The 14,813-nt window shown below is 73.9% G+C and overlaps 9 non-coding genes and 3 pseudogenes across 9 annotated transcripts; all 12 read left to right on the forward strand.

The window, feature by feature from the left end:
• Positions 1–344: 344 nt before the first annotated feature.
• Positions 345–454, forward strand: LOC142009825 (5S ribosomal RNA; annotated as a pseudogene).
• Positions 455–1,607: 1,153 nt separating this feature from the next.
• Positions 1,608–1,726, forward strand: LOC142009813 (5S ribosomal RNA). The gene has a single exon (XR_012644591.1). It is a non-coding gene; the product is annotated as a 5S ribosomal RNA (ribosomal RNA).
• A 1,153-nt stretch (positions 1,727–2,879) lies between these two features.
• On the forward strand, positions 2,880–2,989 carry LOC142009819 (5S ribosomal RNA; annotated as a pseudogene).
• A 1,153-nt stretch (positions 2,990–4,142) lies between these two features.
• LOC142009824 (5S ribosomal RNA) lies at positions 4,143–4,261 on the forward strand. The gene has a single exon (XR_012644597.1). It is a non-coding gene; the product is annotated as a 5S ribosomal RNA (ribosomal RNA).
• A 1,153-nt stretch (positions 4,262–5,414) lies between these two features.
• LOC142009830 (5S ribosomal RNA) lies at positions 5,415–5,533 on the forward strand. The gene has a single exon (XR_012644602.1). It is a non-coding gene; the product is annotated as a 5S ribosomal RNA (ribosomal RNA).
• A 1,153-nt stretch (positions 5,534–6,686) lies between these two features.
• LOC142009841 (5S ribosomal RNA) lies at positions 6,687–6,805 on the forward strand. Its single transcript, XR_012644613.1, has one exon. It is a non-coding gene; the product is annotated as a 5S ribosomal RNA (ribosomal RNA).
• Positions 6,806–7,958: 1,153 nt separating this feature from the next.
• Positions 7,959–8,077, forward strand: LOC142009939 (5S ribosomal RNA). Its single transcript, XR_012644696.1, has one exon. It is a non-coding gene; the product is annotated as a 5S ribosomal RNA (ribosomal RNA).
• A 1,153-nt stretch (positions 8,078–9,230) lies between these two features.
• On the forward strand, positions 9,231–9,349 carry LOC142009851 (5S ribosomal RNA). Its single transcript, XR_012644619.1, has one exon. It is a non-coding gene; the product is annotated as a 5S ribosomal RNA (ribosomal RNA).
• A 1,153-nt stretch (positions 9,350–10,502) lies between these two features.
• LOC142009863 (5S ribosomal RNA) lies at positions 10,503–10,621 on the forward strand. Its single transcript, XR_012644626.1, has one exon. It is a non-coding gene; the product is annotated as a 5S ribosomal RNA (ribosomal RNA).
• Positions 10,622–11,774: 1,153 nt separating this feature from the next.
• LOC142009874 (5S ribosomal RNA) lies at positions 11,775–11,893 on the forward strand. Its single transcript, XR_012644637.1, has one exon. It is a non-coding gene; the product is annotated as a 5S ribosomal RNA (ribosomal RNA).
• A 1,153-nt stretch (positions 11,894–13,046) lies between these two features.
• On the forward strand, positions 13,047–13,156 carry LOC142009820 (5S ribosomal RNA; annotated as a pseudogene).
• Positions 13,157–14,309: 1,153 nt separating this feature from the next.
• Positions 14,310–14,428, forward strand: LOC142009937 (5S ribosomal RNA). The gene has a single exon (XR_012644694.1). It is a non-coding gene; the product is annotated as a 5S ribosomal RNA (ribosomal RNA).
• Positions 14,429–14,813: the final 385 nt, after the last annotated feature.

Consider the following 14,813-nt stretch of genomic DNA (forward strand, 5'->3'; position numbering starts at 1 on the left):
CGGTGCGGGTGGGTGTCAGGTGCCCCCGCCCCCCTGGTGGTGGTGCAGATAAGGACATGGTTTGCGGGCGGGCGCGTGGGTTGGGGCGCTGTTGTCGGGCGCGGGGGAAGGCGAGAGCGGGAGGCTGTGTGGGGGTGAGCGGGCGTGGGAGGCCTTGGGGAGGGAGGGAGGCGTGGTAGGATGGGAGGTGTGAGGTAGCGTTGGGGGCCGGTGTGGGGAGGCGTTGTGCGGGGCCGGGCGGTGGGGAGAGGCGTCGGCAGCAGGAGGTGGGGCGTGCGGGGCTGGTGTGCAGCAGGCCGAGGCTGCGGGCTGCCTTAAAGGCAGGCAAGGGGAGCAGTTGCAGCGTCTACGGCCATACCACCCTGAACACGCCCGATCTCGTCTGATCTCGGAAGCTAAGCAGGGTCGGCCCTGGTTAGTACTTCGATGGGAGACATACTGGGTGCTGTAGGCTTTTTGCCGCTGGCTCGCTTTTGCCGCCTGGTCCTCGCTTGCCCGGACGAAGGTGTCCCCGGCCGTGGCCCAGGGGAAGCGGGAGGGCGAGGGCGAGGGCTTGCGGGCTCCAGGCCTGCCGCTTTTCTTTCGCCAGCGCCTGGTGTGGCCCGCGGGCAGCGGGCGTGGCAGTCCAGCGGTCCCGTCGGCCCCTCCCTGCGCAGCCCGTTGCGCGGCTGGGGGCCGGGCGGGGGGCTGGTAAGCGGGAGGGCTGTGGGGCCCGGCCCGGCCCTGCGTCCCGTTGCAGGCCTTCGGGTTAGCGTGAGCAGGGCAGCCCTTTCCCAGCATGCCTGCTGGCCCTGTAAAACGTGGTGGGAGGGCGGGCGCAGGTGCCTGAAGGCGTCCGTTTCGGGGCAGCCCTCGCCCCCGGGGAAGGCGGCAGGCCTGGAAGCGTCCCTGGCTGGGGGCCCGCGAGGGGGAGGTGTGGGGCTGGGGGCCTCGGGGGTGGAGGGGGCGTCCCGGCCCGCCTGCCCCCGGGGAGGGGCTCGGTGAAGGGGAGGGGGGCCCGTGGCGGGCGAGGCCGCGGGGGCCGGCGCCCCCGTTTTGCGGGAGAGAGGAAACGGCCGTCGGAGCGTGGGCGTGAGGCGCCGTAGGGGGCGCGGGAGCGGGCGTGGGCGTTGGGAGGCAGCCCCGCGGCGGGCGTGGGGTGTGGTCGTGGGCAGGGTTCCCCGTAAGCTGAGCGCGCGGTGGGCGGCCCGGGAGGGCGTGGTGTGCCGTCCACGTGCGGGAGGGGGGAGGCGCCCCCGGGCGCTGGCAGCGGGCAGCATGTGTCGGTGCGGGTGGGTGTCAGGTGCCCCTGCCCCCCTGGTGGTGGTGCAGATAAGGACATGGTTTGCGGGCGGGCGCGTGGGTTGGGGCGCTGTTGTCGGGCGCGGGGGAAGGCGAGAGCGGGAGGCTGTGTGGGGGTGAGCGGGCGTGGGAGGCCTTGGGGAGGGAGGGAGGCGTGGTAGGATGGGAGGTGTGAGGTAGCGTTGGGGGCCGGTGTGGGGAGGCGTTGTGCGGGGCCGGGCGGTGGGGAGAGGCGTCGGCAGCAGGAGGTGGGGCGTGCGGGGCTGGTGTGCAGCAGGCCGAGGCTGCGGGCTGCCTTAAAGGCAGGCAAAGGGAGCAGTTGCAGCGTCTACGGCCATACCACCCTGAACACGCCCGATCTCGTCTGATCTCGGAAGCTAAGCAGGGTCGGGCCTGGTTAGTACTTGGATGGGAGACCTCCTGGGAATACTGGGTGCTGTAGGCTTTTTGCCGCTGGCTCGCTTTTGCCGCCTGGTCCTCGCTTGCCCGGACGAAGGTGTCCCCGGCCGTGGCCCAGGGGAAGCGGGAGGGCGAGGGCGAGGGCTTGCGGGCTCCAGGCCTGCCGCTTTTCTTTCGCCAGCGCCTGGTGTGGCCCGCGGGCAGCGGGCGTGGCAGTCCAGCGGTCCCGTCGGCCCCTCCCTGCGCAGCCCGTTGCGCGGCTGGGGGCCGGGCGGGGGGCTGGTAAGCGGGAGGGCTGTGGGGCCCGGCCCGGCCCTGCGTCCCGTTGCAGGCCTTCGGGTTAGCGTGAGCAGGGCAGCCCTTTCCCAGCATGCCTGCTGGCCCTGTAAAACGTGGTGGGAGGGCGGGCGCAGGTGCCTGAAGGCGTCCGTTTCGGGGCAGCCCTCGCCCCCGGGGAAGGCGGCAGGCCTGGAAGCGTCCCTGGCTGGGGGCCCGCGAGGGGGAGGTGTGGGGCTGGGGGCCTCGGGGGTGGAGGGGGCGTCCCGGCCCGCCTGCCCCCGGGGAGGGGCTCGGTGAAGGGGAGGGGGGCCCGTGGCGGGCGAGGCCGCGGGGGCCGGCGCCCCCGTTTTGCGGGAGAGAGGAAACGGCCGTCGGAGCGTGGGCGTGAGGCGCCGTAGGGGGCGCGGGAGCGGGCGTGGGCGTTGGGAGGCAGCCCCGCGGCGGGCGTGGGGTGTGGTCGTGGGCAGGGTTCCCCGTAAGCTGAGCGCGCGGTGGGCGGCCCGGGAGGGCGTGGTGTGCCGTCCACGTGCGGGAGGGGGGAGGCGCCCCCGGGCGCTGGCAGCGGGCAGCATGTGTCGGTGCGGGTGGGTGTCAGGTGCCCCCGCCCCCCTGGTGGTGGTGCAGATAAGGACATGGTTTGCGGGCGGGCGCGTGGGTTGGGGCGCTGTTGTCGGGCGCGGGGGAAGGCGAGAGCGGGAGGCTGTGTGGGGGTGAGCGGGCGTGGGAGGCCTTGGGGAGGGAGGGAGGCGTGGTAGGATGGGAGGTGTGAGGTAGCGTTGGGGGCCGGTGTGGGGAGGCGTTGTGCGGGGCCGGGCGGTGGGGAGAGGCGTCGGCAGCAGGAGGTGGGGCGTGCGGGGCTGGTGTGCAGCAGGCCGAGGCTGTGGGCTGCCTTAAAGGCAGGCAAGGGGAGCAGTTGCAGCGTCTACGGCCATACCACCCTGAACACGCCCGATCTCGTCTGATCTCGGAAGCTAAGCAGGGTCGGCCCTGGTTAGTACTTGGATGGGAGACATACTGGGTGCTGTAGGCTTTTTGCCGCTGGCTCGCTTTTGCCGCCTGGTCCTCGCTTGCCCGGACGAAGGTGTCCCCGGCCGTGGCCCAGGGGAAGCGGGAGGGCGAGGGCGAGGGCTTGCGGGCTCCAGGCCTGCCGCTTTTCTTTCGCCAGCGCCTGGTGTGGCCCGCGGGCAGCGGGCGTGGCAGTCCAGCGGTCCCGTCGGCCCCTCCCTGCGCAGCCCGTTGCGCGGCTGGGGGCCGGGCGGGGGGCTGGTAAGCGGGAGGGCTGTGGGGCCCGGCCCGGCCCTGCGTCCCGTTGCAGGCCTTCGGGTTAGCGTGAGCAGGGCAGCCCTTTCCCAGCATGCCTGCTGGCCCTGTAAAACGTGGTGGGAGGGCGGGCGCAGGTGCCTGAAGGCGTCCGTTTCGGGGCAGCCCTCGCCCCCGGGGAAGGCGGCAGGCCTGGAAGCGTCCCTGGCTGGGGGCCCGCGAGGGGGAGGTGTGGGGCTGGGGGACTCGGGGGTGGAGGGGGCGTCCCGGCCCGCCTGCCCCCGGGGAGGGGCTCGGTGAAGGGGAGGGGGGCCCGTGGCGGGCGAGGCCGCGGGGGCCGGCGCCCCCGTTTTGCGGGAGAGAGGAAACGGCCGTCGGAGCGTGGGCGTGAGGCGCCGTAGGGGGCGCGGGAGCGGGCGTGGGCGTTGGGAGGCAGCCCCGCGGCGGGCGTGGGGTGTGGTCGTGGGCAGGGTTCCCCGTAAGCTGAGCGCGCGGTGGGCGGCCCGGGAGGGCGTGGTGTGCCGTCCACGTGCGGGAGCGGGGAGGCGCCCCCGGGCGCTGGCAGCGGGCAGCATGTGTCGGTGCGGGTGGGTGTCAGGTGCCCCCGCCCCCCTGGTGGTGGTGCAGATAAGGACATGGTTTGCGGGCGGGCGCGTGGGTTGGGGCGCTGTTGTCGGGCGCGGGGGAAGGCGAGAGCGGGAGGCTGTGTGGGGGTGAGCGGGCGTGGGAGGCCTTGGGGAGGGAGGGAGGCGTGGTAGGATGGGAGGTGTGAGGTAGCGTTGGGGGCCGGTGTGGGGAGGCGTTGTGCGGGGCCGGGCGGTGGGGAGAGGCGTCGGCAGCAGGAGGTGGGGCGTGCGGGGCTGGTGTGCAGCAGGCCGAGGCTGCGGGCTGCCTTAAAGGCAGGCAAAGGGAGCAGTTGCAGCGTCTACGGCCATACCACCCTGAACACGCCCGATCTCGTCTGATCTCGGAAGCTAAGCAGGGTCGGGCCTGGTTAGTACTTGGATGGGAGACCTCCTGGGAATACTGGGTGCTGTAGGCTTTTTGCCGCTGGCTCGCTTTTGCCGCCTGGTCCTCGCTTGCCCGGACGAAGGTGTCCCCGGCCGTGGCCCAGGGGAAGCGGGAGGGCGAGGGCGAGGGCTTGCGGGCTCCAGGCCTGCCGCTTTTCTTTCGCCAGCGCCTGGTGTGGCCCGCGGGCAGCGGGCGTGGCAGTCCAGCGGTCCCGTCGGCCCCTCCCTGCGCAGCCCGTTGCGCGGCTGGGGGCCGGGCGGGGGGCTGGTAAGCGGGAGGGCTGTGGGGCCCGGCCCGGCCCTGCGTCCCGTTGCAGGCCTTCGGGTTAGCGTGAGCAGGGCAGCCCTTTCCCAGCATGCCTGCTGGCCCTGTAAAACGTGGTGGGAGGGCGGGCGCAGGTGCCTGAAGGCGTCCGTTTCGCGGCAGCCCTCGCCCCCGGGGAAGGCGGCAGGCCTGGAAGCGTCCCTGGCTGGGGGCCCGCGAGGGGGAGGTGTGGGGCTGGGGGCCTCGGGGGTGGAGGGGGCGTCCCGGCCCGCCTGCCCCCGGGGAGGGGCTCGGTGAAGGGGAGGGGGGCCCGTGGCGGGCGAGGCCGCGGGGGCCGGCGCCCCCGTTTTGCGGGAGAGAGGAAACGGCCGTCGGAGCGTGGGCGTGAGGCGCCGTAGGGGGCGCGGGAGCGGGCGTGGGCGTTGGGAGGCAGCCCCGCGGCGGGCGTGGGGTGTGGTCGTGGGCAGGGTTCCCCGTAAGCTGAGCGCGCGGTGGGCGGCCCGGGAGGGCGTGGTGTGCCGTCCACGTGCGGGAGCGGGGAGGCGCCCCCGGGCGCTGGCAGCGGGCAGCATGTGTCGGTGCGGGTGGGTGTCAGGTGCCCCCGCCCCCCTGGTGGTGGTGCAGATAAGGACATGGTTTGCGGGCGGGCGCGTGGGTTGGGGCGCTGTTGTCGGGCGCGGGGGAAGGCGAGAGCGGGAGGCTGTGTGGGGGTGAGCGGGCGTGGGAGGCCTTGGGGAGGGAGGGAGGCGTGGTAGGATGGGAGGTGTGAGGTAGCGTTGGGGGCCGGTGTGGGGAGGCGTTGTGCGGGGCCGGGCGGTGGGGAGAGGCGTCGGCAGCAGGAGGTGGGGCGTGCGGGGCTGGTGTGCAGCAGGCCGAGGCTGCGGGCTGCCTTAAAGGCAGGCAAAGGGAGCAGTTGCAGCGTCTACGGCCATACCACCCTGAACACGCCCGATCTCGTCTGATCTCGGAAGCTAAGCAGGGTCGGGCCTGGTTAGTACTTGGATGGGAGACCTCCTGGGAATACTGGGTGCTGTAGGCTTTTTGCCGCTGGCTCGCTTTTGCCGCCTGGTCCTCGCTTGCCCGGACGAAGGTGTCCCCGGCCGTGGCCCAGGGGAAGCGGGAGGGCGAGGGCGAGGGCTTGCGGGCTCCAGGCCTGCCGCTTTTCTTTCGCCAGCGCCTGGTGTGGCCCGCGGGCAGCGGGCGTGGCAGTCCAGCGGTCCCGTCGGCCCCTCCCTGCGCAGCCCGTTGCGCGGCTGGGGGCCGGGCGGGGGGCTGGTAAGCGGGAGGGCTGTGGGGCCCGGCCCGGCCCTGCGTCCCGTTGCAGGCCTTCGGGTTAGCGTGAGCAGGGCAGCCCTTTCCCAGCATGCCTGCTGGCCCTGTAAAACGTGGTGGGAGGGCGGGCGCAGGTGCCTGAAGGCGTCCGTTTCGCGGCAGCCCTCGCCCCCGGGGAAGGCGGCAGGCCTGGAAGCGTCCCTGGCTGGGGGCCCGCGAGGGGGAGGTGTGGGGCTGGGGGCCTCGGGGGTGGAGGGGGCGTCCCGGCCCGCCTGCCCCCGGGGAGGGGCTCGGTGAAGGGGAGGGGGGCCCGTGGCGGGCGAGGCCGCGGGGGCCGGCGCCCCCGTTTTGCGGGAGAGAGGAAACGGCCGTCGGAGCGTGGGCGTGAGGCGCCGTAGGGGGCGCGGGAGCGGGCGTGGGCGTTGGGAGGCAGCCCCGCGGCGGGCGTGGGGTGTGGTCGTGGGCAGGGTTCCCCGTAAGCTGAGCGCGCGGTGGGCGGCCCGGGAGGGCGTGGTGTGCCGTCCACGTGCGGGAGGGGGGAGGCGCCCCCGGGCGCTGGCAGCGGGCAGCATGTGTCGGTGCGGGTGGGTGTCAGGTGCCCCCGCCCCCCTGGTGGTGGTGCAGATAAGGACATGGTTTGCGGGCGGGCGCGTGGGTTGGGGCGCTGTTGTCGGGCGCGGGGGAAGGCGAGAGCGGGAGGCTGTGTGGGGGTGAGCGGGCGTGGGAGGCCTTGGGGAGGGAGGGAGGCGTGGTAGGATGGGAGGTGTGAGGTAGCGTTGGGGGCCGGTGTGGGGAGGCGTTGTGCGGGGCCGGGCGGTGGGGAGAGGCGTCGGCAGCAGGAGGTGGGGCGTGCGGGGCTGGTGTGCAGCAGGCCGAGGCTGCGGGCTGCCTTAAAGGCAGGCAAAGGGAGCAGTTGCAGCGTCTACGGCCATACCACCCTGAACACGCCCGATCTCGTCTGATCTCGGAAGCTAAGCAGGGTCGGGCCTGGTTAGTACTTGGATGGGAGACCTCCTGGGAATACTGGGTGCTGTAGGCTTTTTGCCGCTGGCTCGCTTTTGCCGCCTGGTCCTCGCTTGCCCGGACGAAGGTGTCCCCGGCCGTGGCCCAGGGGAAGCGGGAGGGCGAGGGCGAGGGCTTGCGGGCTCCAGGCCTGCCGCTTTTCTTTCGCCAGCGCCTGGTGTGGCCCGCGGGCAGCGGGCGTGGCAGTCCAGCGGTCCCGTCGGCCCCTCCCTGCGCAGCCCGTTGCGCGGCTGGGGGCCGGGCGGGGGGCTGGTAAGCGGGAGGGCTGTGGGGCCCGGCCCGGCCCTGCGTCCCGTTGCAGGCCTTCGGGTTAGCGTGAGCAGGGCAGCCCTTTCCCAGCATGCCTGCTGGCCCTGTAAAACGTGGTGGGAGGGCGGGCGCAGGTGCCTGAAGGCGTCCGTTTCGGGGCAGCCCTCGCCCCCGGGGAAGGCGGCAGGCCTGGAAGCGTCCCTGGCTGGGGGCCCGCGAGGGGGAGGTGTGGGGCTGGGGGCCTCGGGGGTGGAGGGGGCGTCCCGGCCCGCCTGCCCCCGGGGAGGGGCTCGGTGAAGGGGAGGGGGGCCCGTGGCGGGCGAGGCCGCGGGGGCCGGCGCCCCCGTTTTGCGGGAGAGAGGAAACGGCCGTCGGAGCGTGGGCGTGAGGCGCCGTAGGGGGCGCGGGAGCGGGCGTGGGCGTTGGGAGGCAGCCCCGCGGCGGGCGTGGGGTGTGGTCGTGGGCAGGGTTCCCCGTAAGCTGAGCGCGCGGTGGGCGGCCCGGGAGGGCGTGGTGTGCCGTCCACGTGCGGGAGGGGGGAGGCGCCCCCGGGCGCTGGCAGCGGGCAGCATGTGTCGGTGCGGGTGGGTGTCAGGTGCCCCTGCCCCCCTGGTGGTGGTGCAGATAAGGACATGGTTTGCGGGCGGGCGCGTGGGTTGGGGCGCTGTTGTCGGGCGCGGGGGAAGGCGAGAGCGGGAGGCTGTGTGGGGGTGAGCGGGCGTGGGAGGCCTTGGGGAGGGAGGGAGGCGTGGTAGGATGGGAGGTGTGAGGTAGCGTTGGGGGCCGGTGTGGGGAGGCGTTGTGCGGGGCCGGGCGGTGGGGAGAGGCGTCGGCAGCAGGAGGTGGGGCGTGCAGGGCTGGTGTGCAGCAGGCCGAGGCTGCGGGCTGCCTTAAAGGCAGGCAAAGGGAGCAGTTGCAGCGTCTTCGGCCATACCACCCTGAACACGCCCGATCTCGTCTGATCTCGGAAGCTAAGCAGGGTCGGGCCTGGTTAGTACTTGGATGGGAGACCTCCTGGGAATACTGGGTGCTGTAGGCTTTTTGCCGCTGGCTCGCTTTTGCCGCCTGGTCCTCGCTTGCCCGGACGAAGGTGTCCCCGGCCGTGGCCCAGGGGAAGCGGGAGGGCGAGGGCGAGGGCTTGCGGGCTCCAGGCCTGCCGCTTTTCTTTCGCCAGCGCCTGGTGTGGCCCGCGGGCAGCGGGCGTGGCAGTCCAGCGGTCCCGTCGGCCCCTCCCTGCGCAGCCCGTTGCGCGGCTGGGGGCCGGGCGGGGGGCTGGTAAGCGGGAGGGCTGTGGGGCCCGGCCCGGCCCTGCGTCCCGTTGCAGGCCTTCGGGTTAGCGTGAGCAGGGCAGCCCTTTCCCAGCATGCCTGCTGGCCCTGTAAAACGTGGTGGGAGGGCGGGCGCAGGTGCCTGAAGGCGTCCGTTTCGCGGCAGCCCTCGCCCCCGGGGAAGGCGGCAGGCCTGGAAGCGTCCCTGGCTGGGGGCCCGCGAGGGGGAGGTGTGGGGCTGGGGGCCTCGGGGGTGGAGGGGGCGTCCCGGCCCGCCTGCCCCCGGGGAGGGGCTCGGTGAAGGGGAGGGGGGCCCGTGGCGGGCGAGGCCGCGGGGGCCGGCGCCCCCGTTTTGCGGGAGAGAGGAAACGGCCGTCGGAGCGTGGGCGTGAGGCGCCGTAGGGGGCGCGGGAGCGGGCGTGGGCGTTGGGAGGCAGCCCCGCGGCGGGCGTGGGGTGTGGTCGTGGGCAGGGTTCCCCGTAAGCTGAGCGCGCGGTGGGCGGCCCGGGAGGGCGTGGTGTGCCGTCCACGTGCGGGAGGGGGGAGGCGCCCCCGGGCGCTGGCAGCGGGCAGCATGTGTCGGTGCGGGTGGGTGTCAGGTGCCCCCGCCCCCCTGGTGGTGGTGCAGATAAGGACATGGTTTGCGGGCGGGCGCGTGGGTTGGGGCGCTGTTGTCGGGCGCGGGGGAAGGCGAGAGCGGGAGGCTGTGTGGGGGTGAGCGGGCGTGGGAGGCCTTGGGGAGGGAGGGAGGCGTGGTAGGATGGGAGGTGTGAGGTAGCGTTGGGGGCCGGTGTGGGGAGGCGTTGTGCGGGGCCGGGCGGTGGGGAGAGGCGTCGGCAGCAGGAGGTGGGGCGTGCGGGGCTGGTGTGCAGCAGGCCGAGGCTGCGGGCTGCCTTAAAGGCAGGCAAGGGGAGCAATTGCAGCGTCTACGGCCATACCACCCTGAACACGCCCGATCTCGTCTGATCTCGGAAGCTAAGCAGGGTCGGGCCTGGTTAGTACTTGGATGGGAGACCTCCTGGGAATACTGGGTGCTGTAGGCTTTTTGCCGCTGGCTCGCTTTTGCCGCCTGATCCTCGCTTGCCCGGACGAAGGTGTCCCCGGCCGTGGCCCAGGGGAAGCGGGAGGGCGAGGGCGAGGGCTTGCGGGCTCCAGGCCTGCCGCTTTTCTTTCGCCAGCGCCTGGTGTGGCCCGCGGGCAGCGGGCGTGGCAGTCCAGCGGTCCCGTCGGCCCCTCCCTGCGCAGCCCGTTGCGCGGCTGGGGGCCGGGCGGGGGGCTGGTAAGCGGGAGGGCTGTGGGGCCCGGCCCGGCCCTGCGTCCCGTTGCAGGCCTTCGGGTTAGCGTGAGCAGGGCAGCCCTTTCCCAGCATGCCTGCTGGCCCTGTAAAACGTGGTGGGAGGGCGGGCGCAGGTGCCTGAAGGCGTCCGTTTCGGGGCAGCCCTCGCCCCCGGGGAAGGCGGCAGGCCTGGAAGCGTCCCTGGCTGGGGGCCCGCGAGGGGGAGGTGTGGGGCTGGGGGCCTCGGGGGTGGAGGGGGCGTCCCGGCCCGCCTGCCCCCGGGGAGGGGCTCGGTGAAGGGGAGGGGGGCCCGTGGCGGGCGAGGCCGCGGGGGCCGGCGCCCCCGTTTTGCGGGAGAGAGGAAACGGCCGTCGGAGCGTGGGCGTGAGGCGCCGTAGGGGGCGCGGGAGCGGGCGTGGGCGTTGGGAGGCAGCCCCGCGGCGGGCGTGGGGTGTGGTCGTGGGCAGGGTTCCCCGTAAGCTGAGCGCGCGGTGGGCGGCCCGGGAGGGCGTGGTGTGCCGTCCACGTGCGGGAGCGGGGAGGCGCCCCCGGGCGCTGGCAGCGGGCAGCATGTGTCGGTGCGGGTGGGTGTCAGGTGCCCCCGCCCCCCTGGTGGTGGTGCAGATAAGGACATGGTTTGCGGGCGGGCGCGTGGGTTGGGGCGCTGTTGTCGGGCGCGGGGGAAGGCGAGAGCGGGAGGCTGTGTGGGGGTGAGCGGGCGTGGGAGGCCTTGGGGAGGGAGGGAGGCGTGGTAGGATGGGAGGTGTGAGGTAGCGTTGGGGGCCGGTGTGGGGAGGCGTTGTGCGGGGCCGGGCGGTGGGGAGAGGCGTCGGCAGCAGGAGGTGGGGCGTGCGGGGCTGGTGTGCAGCAGGCCGAGGCTGCGGGCTGCCTTAAAGGCAGGCAAAGGGAGCAGTTGCAGCGTCTACGGCCATACCACCCTGAACACGCCCGATCTCGTCTGATCTCGGAAGCTAAGCAGGGTCGGGCCTGGTTAGTACTTGGATGGGAGACCTCCTGGGAATACTGGGTGCTGTAGGCTTTTTGCCGCTGGCTCGCTTTTGCCGCCTGGTCCTCGCTTGCCCGGACGAAGGTGTCCCCGGCCGTGGCCCAGGGGAAGCGGGAGGGCGAGGGCGAGGGCTTGCGGGCTCCAGGCCTGCCGCTTTTCTTTCGCCAGCGCCTGGTGTGGCCCGCGGGCAGCGGGCGTGGCAGTCCAGCGGTCCCGTCGGCCCCTCCCTGCGCAGCCCGTTGCGCGGCTGGGGGCCGGGCGGGGGGCTGGTAAGCGGGAGGGCTGTGGGGCCCGGCCCGGCCCTGCGTCCCGTTGCAGGCCTTCGGGTTAGCGTGAGCAGGGCAGCCCTTTCCCAGCATGCCTGCTGGCCCTGTAAAACGTGGTGGGAGGGCGGGCGCAGGTGCCTGAAGGCGTCCGTTTCGGGGCAGCCCTCGCCCCCGGGGAAGGCGGCAGGCCTGGAAGCGTCCCTGGCTGGGGGCCCGCGAGGGGGAGGTGTGGGGCTGGGGGCCTCGGGGGTGGAGGGGGCGTCCCGGCCCGCCTGCCCCCGGGGAGGGGCTCGGTGAAGGGGAGGGGGGCCCGTGGCGGGCGAGGCCGCGGGGGCCGGCGCCCCCGTTTTGCGGGAGAGAGGAAACGGCCGTCGGAGCGTGGGCGTGAGGCGCCGTAGGGGGCGCGGGAGCGGGCGTGGGCGTTGGGAGGCAGCCCCGCGGCGGGCGTGGGGTGTGGTCGTGGGCAGGGTTCCCCGTAAGCTGAGCGCGCGGTGGGCGGCCCGGGAGGGCGTGGTGTGCCGTCCACGTGCGGGAGCGGGGAGGCGCCCCCGGGCGCTGGCAGCGGGCAGCATGTGTCGGTGCGGGTGGGTGTCAGGTGCCCCCGCCCCCCTGGTGGTGGTGCAGATAAGGACATGGTTTGCGGGCGGGCGCGTGGGTTGGGGCGCTGTTGTCGGGCGCGGGGGAAGGCGAGAGCGGGAGGCTGTGTGGGGGTGAGCGGGCGTGGGAGGCCTTGGGGAGGGAGGGAGGCGTGGTAGGATGGGAGGTGTGAGGTAGCGTTGGGGGCCGGTGTGGGGAGGCGTTGTGCGGGGCCGGGCGGTGGGGAGAGGCGTCGGCAGCAGGAGGTGGGGCGTGCGGGGCTCGTGTGCAGCAGGCCGAGGCTGCGGGCTGCCTTAAAGGCAGGCAAAGGGAGCAGTTGCAGCGTCTACGGCCATACCACCCTGAACACGCCCGATCTCGTCTGATCTCGGAAGCTAAGCAGGGTCGGGCCTGGTTAGTACTTGGATGGGAGACCTCCTGGGAATACTGGGTGCTGTAGGCTTTTTGCCGCTGGCTCGCTTTTGCCGCCTGGTCCTCGCTTGCCCGGACGAAGGTGTCCCCGGCCGTGGCCCAGGGGAAGCGGGAGGGCGAGGGCGAGGGCTTGCGGGCTCCAGGCCTGCCGCTTTTCTTTCGCCAGCGCCTGGTGTGGCCCGCGGGCAGCGGGCGTGGCAGTCCAGCGGTCCCGTCGGCCCCTCCCTGCGCAGCCCGTTGCGCGGCTGGGGGCCGGGCGGGGGGCTGGTAAGCGGGAGGGCTGTGGGGCCCGGCCCGGCCCTGCGTCCCGTTGCAGGCCTTCAGGTTAGCGTGAGCAGGGCAGCCCTTTCCCAGCATGCCTGCTGGCCCTGTAAAACGTGGTGGGAGGGCGGGCGCAGGTGCCTGAAGGCGTCCGTTTCGGGGCAGCCCTCGCCCCCGGGGAAGGCGGCAGGCCTGGAAGCGTCCCTGGCTGGGGGCCCGCGAGGGGGAGGTGTGGGGCTGGGGGCCTCGGGGGTGGAGGGGGCGTCCCGGCCCGCCTGCCCCCGGGGAGGGGCTCGGTGAAGGGGAGGGGGGCCCGTGGCGGGCGAGGCCGCGGGGGCCGGCGCCCCCGTTTTGCGGGAGAGAGGAAACGGCCGTCGGAGCGTGGGCGTGAGGCGCCGTAGGGGGCGCGGGAGCGGGCGTGGGCGTTGGGAGGCAGCCCCGCGGCGGGCGTGGGGTGTGGTCGTGGGCAGGGTTCCCCGTAAGCTGAGCGCGCGGTGGGCGGCCCGGGAGGGCGTGGTGTGCCGTCCACGTGCGGGAGGGGGGAGGCGCCCCCGGGCGCTGGCAGCGGGCAGCATGTGTCGGTGCGGGTGGGTGTCAGGTGCCCCCGCCCCCCTGGTGGTGGTGCAGATAAGGACATGGTTTGCGGGCGGGCGCGTGGGTTGGGGCGCTGTTGTCGGGCGCGGGGGAAGGCGAGAGCGGGAGGCTGTGTGGGGGTGAGCGGGCGTGGGAGGCCTTGGGGAGGGAGGGAGGCGTGGTAGGATGGGAGGTGTGAGGTAGCGTTGGGGGCCGGTGTGGGGAGGCGTTGTGCGGGGCCGGGCGGTGGGGAGAGGCGTCGGCAGCAGGAGGTGGGGCGTGCGGGGCTGGTGTGCAGCAGGCCGAGGCTGCGGGCTGCCTTAAAGGCAGGCAAGGGGAGCAGTTGCAGCGTCTACGGCCATACCACCCTGAACACGCCCGATCTCGTCTGATCTCGGAAGCTAAGCAGGGTCGGCCCTGGTTAGTACTTGGATGGGAGACATACTGGGTGCTGTAGGCTTTTTGCCGCTGGCTCGCTTTTGCCGCCTGGTCCTCGCTTGCCCGGACGAAGGTGTCCCCGGCCGTGGCCCAGGGGAAGCGGGAGGGCGAGGGCGAGGGCTTGCGGGCTCCAGGCCTGCCGCTTTTCTTTCGCCAGCGCCTGGTGTGGCCCGCGGGCAGCGGGCGTGGCAGTCCAGCGGTCCCGTCGGCCCCTCCCTGCGCAGCCCGTTGCGCGGCTGGGGGCCGGGCGGGGGGCTGGTAAGCGGGAGGGCTGTGGGGCCCGGCCCGGCCCTGCGTCCCGTTGCAGGCCTTCGGGTTAGCGTGAGCAGGGCAGCCCTTTCCCAGCATGCCTGCTGGCCCTGTAAAACGTGGTGGGAGGGCGGGCGCAGGTGCCTGAAGGCGTCCGTTTCGGGGCAGCCCTCGCCCCCGGGGAAGGCGGCAGGCCTGGAAGCGTCCCTGGCTGGGGGCCCGCGAGGGGGAGGTGTGGGGCTGGGGGCCTCGGGGGTGGAGGGGGCGTCCCGGCCCGCCTGCCCCCGGGGAGGGGCTCGGTGAAGGGGAGGGGGGCCCGTGGCGGGCGAGGCCGCGGGGGCCGGCGCCCCCGTTTTGCGGGAGAGAGGAAACGGCCGTCGGAGCGTGGGCGTGAGGCGCCGTAGGGGGCGCGGGAGCGGGCGTGGGCGTTGGGAGGCAGCCCCGCGGCGGGCGTGGGGTGTGGTCGTGGGCAGGGTTCCCCGTAAGCTGAGCGCGCGGTGGGCGGCCCGGGAGGGCGTGGTGTGCCGTCCACGTGCGGGAGCGGGGAGGCGCCCCCGGGCGCTGGCAGCGGGCAGCATGTGTCGGTGCGGGTGGGTGTCAGGTGCCCCCGCCCCCCTGGTGGTGGTGCAGATAAGGACATGGTTTGCGGGCGGGCGCGTGGGTTGGGGCGCTGTTGTCGGGCGCGGGGGAAGGCGAGAGCGGGAGGCTGTGTGGGGGTGAGCGGGCGTGGGAGGCCTTGGGGAGGGAGGGAGGCGTGGTAGGATGGGAGGTGTGAGGTAGCGTTGGGGGCCGGTGTGGGGAGGCGTTGTGCGGGGCCGGGCGGTGGGGAGAGGCGTCGGCAGCAGGAGGTGGGGCGTGCGGGGCTGGTGTGCAGCAGGCCGAGGCTGCGGGCTGCCTTAAAGGCAGGCAAAGGGAGCAGTTGCAGCGTCTACGGCCATACCACCCTGAACACGCCCGATCTCGTCTGATCTCGGAAGCTAAGCAGGGTCGGGCTTGGTTAGTACTTGGATGGGAGACCTCCTGGGAATACTGGGTGCTGTAGGCTTTTTGCCGCTGGCTCGCTTTTGCCGCCTGGTCCTCGCTTGCCCGGACGAAGGTGTCCCCGGCCGTGGCCCAGGGGAAGCGGGAGGGCGAGGGCGAGGGCTTGCGGGCTCCAGGCCTGCCGCTTTTCTTTCGCCAGCGCCTGGTGTGGCCCGCGGGCAGCGGGCGTGGCAGTCCAGCGGTCCCGTCGGCCCCTCCCTGCGCAGCCCGTTGCGCGGCTGGGGGCCGGGCGGGGGGCTGGTAAGCGGGAGGGCTGTGGGGCCCGGCCCGGCCCTGCGTCCCGTTGCAGGCCTTCGGGTTAGCGTGAGCAGGGCAGCCCTTTCCCAGCATGCCTGCTGGCCCTGTAAAACGTGGTGGGAGGGCGGGCGCAGGTGCCTGAAGGCGTCCGT

This window comes from Carettochelys insculpta, chromosome 2 (assembly GCF_033958435.1).
Source record: "Carettochelys insculpta isolate YL-2023 chromosome 2, ASM3395843v1, whole genome shotgun sequence".
NCBI lineage: Eukaryota > Metazoa > Chordata > Testudines > Carettochelyidae > Carettochelys > Carettochelys insculpta.